The sequence below is a fragment of the Crocodylus porosus genome, unplaced genomic scaffold (assembly GCF_001723895.1).
Source record: "Crocodylus porosus isolate Cpor-Errol unplaced genomic scaffold, CroPor_comp1, whole genome shotgun sequence".
Classification (NCBI taxonomy): domain Eukaryota; kingdom Metazoa; phylum Chordata; order Crocodylia; family Crocodylidae; genus Crocodylus; species Crocodylus porosus.
The window spans coordinates 54149624-54161278 of NW_017728951.1; the positions used below are offsets into that span (position 1 = coordinate 54149624).

Below are 11655 nucleotides of genomic sequence, written 5' to 3' on the forward strand. Positions count from 1 at the left end.
TGTTTCTTAAAAAGCAATCAGTGAAGTCATGTTTGTTACACTACCACAGTAATAACTATGGCATGACAACCTAAATAGGGAGTCACTGCATAAATACTTATGTAAATGGTTTTAATAGTGCCATTAAGTAGGTCATTAGTAGTGTCATTTATCTATATGCAAAGAATGAATATTCTGGATTTCCATTTCTTTTCAAACAGAAACAATGCTGAAAGGAAGACATAGGAAAGAATATATATAATCTACTTAATGATTGTCCTATTAAAACCAGCTTAATTTATTCAGCCAGGTATGCAGATACTACAATAGAACTCTGATTTTTGTGAGACAGCATAGACACTACTTTAATTCAAATGATATGTAATAGATCTAATAAGCTACAATGATGCTATACAGATTTGTACTAAGTAATAGGCCTGTGTGAATAGGGAAGTATTCAATTCAGATTTGGATTTGGATTGGGCTGATTCAAAGGACAGTGATTTGATTCAGAGATTCAATTCACTGTCTTGAATGGATTCGGCCGAATCAGCTTCGAAAGATTTGGTGCTGATTCAAAGAGATTTGGTGATTCGGCCATAGACTGTAATGGGGAATCACTGAAATACCTGTAACTTTTTCATTATTGGCAGATTGGGATAAAAACAGCAGGGATAGTAGTCCATTTGGAGGGCAATAAGCCTGCCAGGTTTCAAGGAGATAGCTGCAGGGCTTCTGGAAAAGTGCACCTCAAAACATTGAAAGCAAAACTAGTGCCACTTGTGTGTGTTATGGCAGAGTGGGGTAAAAACAGCAGGAACGGTAGACCCTTCTGTGGGTATGAAACTTGGGAAGTTTCAAGGAGATAGGTGCAGAGGTTTCTGGGAAACTGCACCTCAAACTGTTAAAAGTAAAACTTGTGCTGTGCGTATGTTAAGGCAGAGTGGGATGAAAAGAGCAGGGATGGTAGCCTGTAACAGGGGGCCTTCCCAGTGCCGGTTAGATCTTATACTGCCCACTTGTTTCTGTACCAACCACCTGCCCTCCTTTCTCCTGCCATGCCTTCATGGAAAACCAATTCAGATGTTACCCAGGTAGCACGCTGCCCATTTAGGCCCCTGAGGTCTAAGGTGACATCTGTTCCACAGCTTTATACCTTCCCTACACTGCAGCCCATGTTTCACAGATGGCATCCCAGGCAGCTATGCTCACCTGGAGCCTCACATCTCCACTGCAACCAGAAAGTCTCAGACCTGTCAAAAACCTTACAGGTCTGGGCTTTCCCTAGCCAGGACTGTGAGTGCAAGTGATGGCTAGGGGTTATAAGGGGTCTCCTATCCACCTTTCACCAAGGAAGTTTGAGGTCCTGGCATCTCTTGTGGACTGCCACACCACCAGTAGTCCCACCAGGCCTCCCGTCCCTGGCAGGGTGCAGTTTTAGGTCATGCCCCAGACGTGGAGCCTCTTCCTTCTCCATCATCTCAGCCCATACCTGCAAGTTCATCCTAGGAAGGGAGTTCAGCAGGGACACGTTCTTCCCCTGCTGGCTAGTGATACAGTGAGTGCCACCTCCAGCTCTAAGAGCAGGGCACTAAATGGTTGTCAAAGCAAATTAAAAAAGGAAATAGGTGTGGAGTGAGGAGGGTGACAATCACTCCATCTGCAGGTGCAGTTTAAAAACCCCAGCAGTGGAAGGTTCACCTTGAGGAAAACCAGCTGCTCCACCAAACCAAGGAGGTGCGGTGGGGTTTCACAAGATCCCCAGCAATGCTGAACACCCTCTCACTTGGAAAACTAGTTGGTGGACAGGACATCTCGCTCCCCTGCCAGAAGACCTGGGAACTGCCTTTCCAACATGCTTCATAATGTTTGCTGTGCTGGGAAATGTGTGTGTGTGTATGTGTAATATATCTTGTATGTTTTTAATATGTGTGTGTGTTTACTATTTCGTCTATGTGTTTACTATATCTTCTTTCAGTGCTTCCATACATGCAAGCACATGTACTTACAGTAGCTCAAATAGAGGCAGTGAAAATTTGAGCCAGGAGTTTTTGCCAGTGCACACGCCCTGACATGCACTTCAGTGTGGCACAAATTGTGCTACTTGGGGCAAAATAACCCTGCCTGGCTCCTCATAGATCTGCAGCCAGGGGGAGCTAGAGCCCAGGGCCAGTACCTATGCTCTCTCCAGCAGTATAAAAAGCTTCTCTATCCTGGTCCCATCAGTACAAAAGCTACCCTGTCAAGTAGCTCAGCACTCCTTGCTCTCAGGAGCTTCGGGGGCCCAGCCAATTGGTACCTGGGGACGCTACCCCTTGTGCCAGCTGGACTGCTGAAGCAGCCCTGAGAGTTCCCTGTACCCTTTACCCACTGCTGCAGTCTGGCAGTGGGGGCTGCTGCCTGGCTGTAACCTGAAGTGCACCTGCCAGACCTGGATGGGGACTGCACAGCCAGTAGAGGCATTTGCCCCTCTGGGCCAGCTGCCAGTGGACTGTGGCTGCAAAGTTGGCCTTTGTGTGACACTACTGCCATGTGTGCCCCCTGCCCAGCCCCCTAGGCAGCTGTCACTCAGAAGATGTTCTGAGTGTGGTGGCCTGCTTTCAACTGTGAAAGCTGCCCAGGAGTTAAGCCATCTCCAGCTGGGTCCATACTACCAGCTCTCAGCAGACAGGGTCCTACCACTGGCCTCCATAGCAGGAATTCTGTTGCTCCCTATTTGAAAACTGAAAAAACCCTGATAAAAAATCCCAAAGTCATTCTATAAAATACCCCAAAATCCATGTTCCTTCACAATTAAAACAAAGGACCACTATATACAGACAGAGAGACAGTGAGAGACAGAGTGACTGCGATCACTTAGGCAAAGTTTTATTGATATAGCTAGAATGTTAAAGCAATTTGGAAGCCTACCGGTGTCTCTATCATCATAATCAAGTGAATTCTAAATACCTATGTGCCTTGCTGCCCCCCACAGGGGCCACAGCCCCTCCACAGGGGCTATCGCCCCCCAACAGGCTTTACAGCCCTACCACAGCAGCTACAGCACCCCCCCCCCCACAGGGGCTATGGCCACCTCCCAACAAGGGCAAAATGGCCTCCACTGGGGCTATCACCCCACCCCATCACATGCAGGAGCCCGCAGGGGGTGGAGCCAGGCAGGGCAGCAATCCAGGGGGCTGGAGGATCAAGCAGGGTGCAGGTGGGGTAGGGATTGGGCAGTCTGTGGGGTAGGCAGGGGTGAGGCCAGGCAGGGCAGTAATCCAGGAGGCTGAGGGGTTGGGTGGGGCTGGCGGGGGTCCCCCAATGATCCCCTCTCTCTTCCCCATCCCCTACTTACTGGCACTCAATCCCAGGTCCATCTCCCTGCATGCTTCAGCACCAGGGCAATGGCCAGCCATGGAGACACTCTGGCTGCTACCAGAGCATCTCTGTGGCGGATCCACCGAGCCTCTGGTTGCCTCAGGGCATAGTCTGGTTGCCTCAGAGCTATGGTTGCCTCAGGGCATGGTCCCTGCCCTGCTTTTTTCTGCTTTTTTTTTTTTTTAACCCCTGGATATCCAGGGCTTTGAGACACTGCAAGATGCATGTGCGTGCTTGTCTGCATGTGCCCTATGTGTTTACTACATCTTCTTTTATCTGCTTACTATACCCTCTATGTGTTTACTACATCTTCTATGTGCTTACTGTGTCTTCTATCTGTTTACTGTATCTTCTGTCTGTAATATATTGGAAAGGTGTATCCAATCCTTTCCAAGGAGAGAGACTAACAAAAGAGTAAAGAGTCTGACTTAGAAGCCAGCCACTGTAGCCAATACTGTCACACGCTGCCGCTTCCAGACAGACATTTCAGAAAAGGGACGGAAAGGTTTCACACAGAGCCTTATATGCTGTTTCTATGTCTCTCCCCCAGAGCACTGTGACTGGAAGGGAACTCAGGGAAAGATTACACTAAACTTTAGGGCATAGCATCCACAGCTGAGGACAGGCTAGTGATCCAGGCTGACTTAGATAAAATTGGTAAGAGGATGGACACAAACCTGATGATGGTCAATACTGATACATTTAAAGTACTCCATCTTGGGGAAAAAAATAACCCACAGCATACTTACAGGTTTGGCAGTGGTACTCTTGCTAGCACCATGGCTAAAAGAGACTTGGGGGTCATGACTGACCACAAGATGAACATCATCCGCCAATGCGATGTTGCAGCTGGTAAAGCAAACAAAACCCTGGCTTGCATCTATAGATGCTTCTCAAGTAAATCTCTGAATGTCATCCTCCCGCTGTACTCGGCCTTGGTGAGGCCAATCAGCTGGAGTAATGCATTCAATTCTGGGCTCCGCTATTCAAGAAGGATGTCAAGAAGCTTGAGAGAGTCCAGAGGAGAGCCACATGCATGGTCAGAGGGCAAGAGAATAGGCCTTATGAAGAGAGGCTGAGAGCCATGGGACTCTTCAGTCTGAAAAAGCGCAGGCTCAGGAGGGACCTGGTGGCTGCCTGCAAGCATATAAGGGGTGTACATCGGGATCTGGGAGAACGTCTGTTCACCGGAGTGCCCCAAGGAAAACAAGGACCAACAGTCATAAACTCCTAAAAGACCATTTTAGGCTGGACATAAGAAAAAATTTCTTTACAGTCCTAGCCTCCAAGACCTGGCATAGACTCCCTTCAGAAGTGGTGCAGGCACCTACTCTGAACTCATTCAAGAAACGCATGGATGCTTATCATGCCGGGATTCTTTGACCCTACCTGACTTCCTGCCCCTGGGCAGGGGGCTGGACTTGGTTATCTTTGAAGTCCGTTCCAGCCCTAACGTCTATGAAATCTGTGTAATCACAGTCAGTAGCCAGCCACAGATGGCAATATCAGAGCAGTCTTTCCCTTCCTCCTCCCCCGCTCCCTCTTCTCAGTTTCTGTTTCCCCACAAGATCGCTTTTTCCAAATTGCCAAATTACCAAATCTTTTTCTGAATATTTTCCAAATCAATTCAAATGCTTCTGATAATTCAGAGCTTTTTATGGGTCTTCCGATTTGATGATTTGGCCACCGATTTGGGCTGAATCCTCTCCGAATTGAACTGATGACCAAAGCTTCACACACCCTAACTAAGTAAATGTACCTATACATAGCAAAAGTCAGTCTCTAGCTCCAGACCTTACCCTTGGGCTGTTAGGAAGCTCTCACCCTAATGTGAAGTAGAAAAACAGGAGGCTAAATTAAGAGCCAAAAATAAATATTATATTTGTTACGATCAGAGGCCCATGCTGAATCTGTTCGTTAGTGACCTCTGATCTCTCTTAGGGCCATGTTACAGGATACCTTTAAACTGTGATAAAAGCATTTAAAACAGGAGCATTTGCCTGTTAAAGGGTGTTAACCCTTCATAAGTGTCCTCTAAATGTTTTAAAGGTAAGCCACAGAGAATAAGGTTTATCTCTGAAACATTTTACCCATTCTGTTCCAGAGTATTGTTTGAATGGTCAGGGAAAGTAAAATACTTATATTCCTCCAGCATCCCAGGATGCACAGCTTCCAGCCTCTCTACCTCTTCCTGCTCTCCAAAACTCTAGAGTTCTCCCCACTTCCTACCACACTTCCACACAGAGAGCAGCTGCTTTGAGCAGCTTAATTGGAAAGAAAAGATGGAGCCCAGGTAAGCATGGAGCTGTCATGGCTCAGTGAAATTAAGAGTCCAGAGAAACATGCTTCCCTAAGCTTTCTGGTCTTGCTGAAACTGATGCAGAGACTCTGCACTGAGAGCAGAGCGACCAGGTTTATCTATTAAATTTATAAACATGATTCACAAGATAATCCCAGAGATTGCAGATAAGAATCCATAGTGCTGGGGCCTTTGGGGCCTTTCTGACATCTTTGCAACAGAACAATTGCTCTATTATTTTCCTATAATATAAAAAATGAATGAAAACTATACCCAGAGGTGCCTTGAGTCTATTAAAGGGCACCTTCATTCTCTTGAGGGGTACCTCAAGTAGCACCTTGTCAAGGGTATTTAAATACATCCAGTTTATTGGGAAAGCAAAGCCAGGTATTTCCCAGAGACACAGCAAATACCTACCAAAGCCTTGCTTGACTCTTATGTGGGACTTGTTTGCCATGTATTTCAAAGCACTTTGCAAAGGAAACTCAAAATCACTTTCACATTGGAAACAAGCAGAGAGGCTTCCCAACAGCACATGACAAGTTAGCAGCAGAACCAGGGCCAGAACGTAGCTCTCCTGACTCATGAGCTAAACAACACTGTTTCTTTCCTGTCAGGGTCCTGTTGCCACATGAACAATATCAAGGGTAGGATGATGGCATGGAGACCACTTTCATTCCTTCCAGGATGCAACTGAGGCATGTGTGTGAAGGCTTGCCCTGTTTCTGCCTATCCTATGCCTTCTGTATGGGTAAATTCAGGACTTTAGACTCTACAGCACCTTCTACCAGCACTAAATCAACCAGGGAAAAGCATTCTCCTTACTGAGTCTCCCTTCTTTCACCCCTCTCTGCTCTCTCTCCAAGCTACATACCACTCTTCTGTATCCTCCCCTAAAAGGAGCAATAGGATCCTGGCTGCTGTCCATACCTGTGCTCACCAGCCTCTAGTGGGAAGCCACAGTTGTGTAGATTTTATATTAAATTAAGCCTTAACCTATAACTGCTCTGAAACTGCTCTAACTTTACAGCGGTATAACTTTCCACAAACTTAAAATGATCTTAAGGTAACTTGTAACCTCATCCTTAGGCTAACTCCTACCCCAGGACTGCTTCCAGAGAACATGAGGAGAGAGGTAGGGTAGACGAGGGATAACAAAAGGAAGAGAGATGAATAGGAAAAGGTATAGAAGCTGCTTTTCATATAACAACCCCAAGAATCTGTGGATTTCCTTATATATGAATTGGTAGAAAAATAATGAATTCAAAATTGTGGATTCTTTACCCCTTCTCAGGTGACAGGTAGGCAGTATATTCTTCAGGACCAATAATTGCAAGTTGGTATGAAATGGCTTGTTAATAAAATAACATGTTTTTAAACTCAGCATGCTCCATCTATGCTACATGCAAATCTTTAATTAAAATATGGCATACTTGCCTTATCTAGACATTCCTTGTGCAGAATCATGTGGGTACTAGAAGATGCATTATAATCGCTACATTTAAAAATATGGGAATTTGGTGGTTTTTAGCCTGCAACAAAATAAATGCTAGTGGAAGAAAGCACATGCTGAGTGTGCTACCAAATGATTGAATAAAGCACTAGATCTATACTAGTTCAGTTAAACTGGAAGAATTGATGTTATATTACGAGAGGAGAAAGCCCAATCAAGGAGATCAATAAAAAGTAAGAGTAGCTTAAGGTGTTTTTATGGCAAGGGCTGCTATATGTATAAATCTGCATACATTAAAATTACAAAATTTAAATTATAGCCACCGAAAACGATCATAAATGATTTATTTAGCCAACTCGGAACTGAACTATATTTCCAGCTTTGCAGCTGACCACCCTAAGCTATACTTTGTACCAGTGCAGCATTTTATGACCATTGTTGAAATACAATTCACAACAGCCCTAGGAAGCAGATAAATGACATTGTCCTACTTTTTATGGAAGGAGAGTGAGGCCCTGCTGTAATACTGATTCAATATTGGCTTGGTCAAATTCTCAAATAATGTGAGAACACAAATGCTGGCTCAGCTTCCCACAAACTCCAAATACTCCAGAGGATACCAGAGCTATGCAGGTTCCCACACAACAGGCATGGGGAGGAAGGGGAATACCTACTTTGGTATTGTAGTCCCCTGTTGAACTTTATTTTACTGATTTATCAGTTCCCACATAAACAGTACACAACTGAGTTTGTAAGAACTAACAAAAGGGTTGGTATAAATCAGTGGTGTCAAGTATATGGCCTTCAGGTTAAATCCTGCCCATGGAGCTCCCAAAGAAGCTAGGAATTTGGGGGCAGGGTAAGCAGGGACAGGGCCTGCCACCAAAATCCAGAGTACAGAGCTCTGTTGGGGACATGTTTCAGCAGCTGGGAGTAGGGGGTGGGGGAAATGACAGTTGTGTTAACCTCTGCACCACCACAGCTCATTCCACCACTGCAGATGGGACTGTTTCCAGCCTAGCGGGGAATAAACCAGTTTTACACCCCTGGTTTAAGTGATAGTGTATTCCAGAGAAATGTAACATGATATGAGGAGCAGTTAGATTATTGCTACCTCACATCCTGAGGCTGTGTTTTCACTTACTACTATCAGGAAACTTTTTTCAATCTCCACATAAATGAATTACTTTGATCTGAAAAGTGCCAGATAATATTAGGCTTTTGTTATGGATTAATCCACCCAGATAAAGAAAAGTCTGCCTCTTCAGGCTAGGATGTTTTGCATCTGTAAACCAGAGCTCCTTATTCCAGGCTAAACACTATAAAATTAATATATTGCTGATTCCTTTATATTTCGTTTACATTGTCTACACAGCAGCTACATTCCAGTGACTTTCCCAAATTGGATATTAATGATTTACCCTCTCTAATTTGTGTCTGCTTATGAAGTGGGAATAGAACATCCGACAAATCAAAGCTTTCTCCCAGGTAGTTACATGGCTCTACTTCTAACTTATTGGAGGACACCTGTTTTTGCCAGATCTAAATAGTAGTTTGTTTAGGAAAGCTGTTCCATTGTCTTATCATTTTAAAGCAGTTTAGGTGTCTGCTAACAGTACTATGATCAATAATGTAGTAAGAGCTCCCTACTTGGAATGAGCTCAAGATTACAAATAAAATTAACCTTTTCTGTAGCTTCCTGTGGAAGTAAGTTGAAACATTCATAAAATAGAAAGGGAACGTTGTTAATAGCAGCACAGCAGAGGTCCTGTTCCACACTCAAACACCTTATGCATTGTGATTTCCAGTGGCACTGGAGTTTGCAGATTACCATATGGTGTTCTTAAAGAGACAATATCACAGCTTCTATCTGGTGCTTTATAACAGTGCAACAGATGTGCTTATATAGTCCAACTTAGTTCCCATGAAAGATATTGCCCCCAGTAGTGTCCTCTCTATTCCATCCTTGGTCTTGTCATTAGTACACTGTACACCTAGTTGGGGATATTTAACAGCATATTTTCTGAAGGAATTTAGAGACCTAGGTCTATGTTTATGAGACAGGTTGAAAGCACTACAGCGTCAGTGTTTTTACCATACATGCTCTCTCAATTTTCCCAAGATCAGGTTTTTACTCTGCCATCTAAGGCTGATCCAAAATCCACAAGTTGGTTCATGGGGCCTTTGTACATGTGACAGGGGTTTCATCCTTCAGGGTTGCATTGTATGCCCCGTAAGTTGAAAAGGTGGGTTTTATTTTTCTGTCACTGTTTGAGTGTCATTAGTCTTAAATTAGTCTTAAATCTTAAATGTTCAGTGTGTTATTCAAAGTAAATTACTGCACGGGGTGCCACATAACAATCCACCCTGCTGATCTCTTTGTACTAATTACAGCCGGGGGTGCTGCATGCCACTAATCCCTGCTACAAACCAGTGATGTCTATAGCTCACAGTTCACTGATATGTCCAGGTGACTGAAAGTGATGCAATTTTATTAATTTAATTAAGTGTAATATTAATTTCATTAATATTTACACATTTTTGTTTTTTGTTTTTTGAAACTTTACATCATTTTTTAAAAGTTTTATTCTTATTCTTTTCATTCCTGTCTTTAACTGTACTCTTATCTTATTTTTTATTTTCCTTTTTCTATGTTTCATAGCACAGTCTCATTAAGCAAAGTTTCATCAAGCAAACTTTATTCTGTGTGTAAATCCACTTGGTTTTTTTTTATTTCATTCACTCAACCACCCCTATGAACAGGGTGCTGAAATTCTCTGAGTGCTTATAATATGCACAGAAATCAGCACCGCGTGAATTTCTTATATAGATCTTTGCAAGCACATTTGAGTGTTGTAGTGCACTAATTGGAACTCTAATAATGCCACTCCCTGCATTATCTCACAAGGGGTTCCAATCCCAAAAGACACCTAGATTCTTTCTGCAGCCACATTCCTGCATTCACATTCCTGCACTCTTGGGTTCATTGTTTTGTCCAATGTTTTCCTTCCATCCCCAGACACTACTTACCACATCTCTGTTTGGGTCTCTGTTTCCATAGCTCCTCAAGTCCTGGTTTCCTCACATTGTCCCCCATGCTCCACCCACCAAATTCAAATCCACCTACCAACCATCCAAACTCTCCTCTCCCCCATCCCCAGGCTAACAAGACACCCTGGCTTGATGACTGGACGTACCTCCGCCACCCCTGCCCTGGGAGATAGGAGCAGCGAGCTGCTTCATTATCACCTTCCCCCTCTCTGCAATATTTGCGAGACCAGTGGGGAGTGCAACAGACAGATGCAGTCCCTTCAAGCTCCATCACAAGCTGCCCGGCAAATACTTTTCAGTATGTAGGCAGTGAAAACAACTATTCTGCTGGACAATGAGGAATCTGGGGGACAATTTGAGATAGAAATAGTAGAATACCTATGTACTCTGGAGGACAATTTGAGTCATTACTGTAGACAGAAACAGTAGTGTACCTATGTAACACAAATATTAGTGGTAACATAGGGCCCAGAATCTGAGTACCACAGGATACAGTGGTGAGCAGTAATCAGGAGTACTGCACAGCACTTCCTTTGAACAGAAGCCCTATTATGTTGCAGCCAGCAAAAAAGGGATATTTGTAGAGGTGCAGGATAGAGGGGACCAGGGGTTCCTCACAGCTGTTGCCAGGCAAAGTCTGCGGATTTTTACCAGGCATGCGAGAGCTATGCTCTACAACTTATCAGTCAAGGTAGGGAGAGGGACTCTGCACCAGTGGCAACTTAGTATGTTATAGGCATACTTGTTCTGGACATTTTTTAGCCCTCCTAGGTCTTTTAGCCCTGTGTATACCATGGCACAGTAACAGGCTGCGCTGTCAGGGCATGGCACAACAGCAGGCTACCCAGCGACTGATGTGTCAAGACACCGCTCCCAGTGGAACATGGTCTGAACTGCTATGCAGTTCAGACATAGCTGGTGAGGGAATGAATGGTGACAGAACTCACCTGCTATTCATAAAGTGGGTGCACTTAAGGCTTATGCAGACTCACAGAACTCCACTTGTCAGGTTTATGTAAAACCAGCGAGCAAATTAATGGTGTTAGGGGGACAATTATACCACAGCCAGCTGAAAAGGGATGTTTTAGAGCTGCAGGGTGAAAGGGAATAGGTGTTCCTCATGGCTGTTGCTGGGCAAAGTCTGGGAATTTTTGCTGGACATGTAACTGTTGTACATTTTGGCACCAGTTAGTAGCTCCCCCATGATGTCCTAAACATTTATTACACACAAATCCCTGCAAATTGTAGTGACACTTGATGGACAAGGGGGATCATTACACAAAAATTGTAGGGACACCTGATGGACAAAGGGACTTACCACATATCGTTCAGTGAATTACCATGCACATATGACAGATTAATGGCTGCACCATTCCAAGTTGCATTGTCACAAAATAAACTACATCAGGATGGGAATTAGTTCACGATGATGCAAACGTATTAAATTGCCAAAAACTCACGTATGCGTAAAGTGTGATGCCATTAAGCCACATAAAGGAGTAATGTTTGTCAC

The 11655-nt window shown here is 44.2% G+C and overlaps 1 long non-coding RNA gene across 1 annotated transcript; it reads right to left on the bottom strand.

Moving 5' to 3' along the window:
* Positions 1-643: 643 nt before the first annotated feature.
* On the bottom strand, positions 644-11430 carry LOC109323894. Its single transcript, XR_002104773.1, has 3 exons — positions 11421-11430; positions 8206-8213; positions 644-749 (listed from the first exon to the last, which is right to left on the bottom strand). It is a non-coding gene; the product is annotated as an uncharacterized LOC109323894 (long non-coding RNA).
* Between the last annotated feature and the right edge of the window lie 225 nt (positions 11431-11655).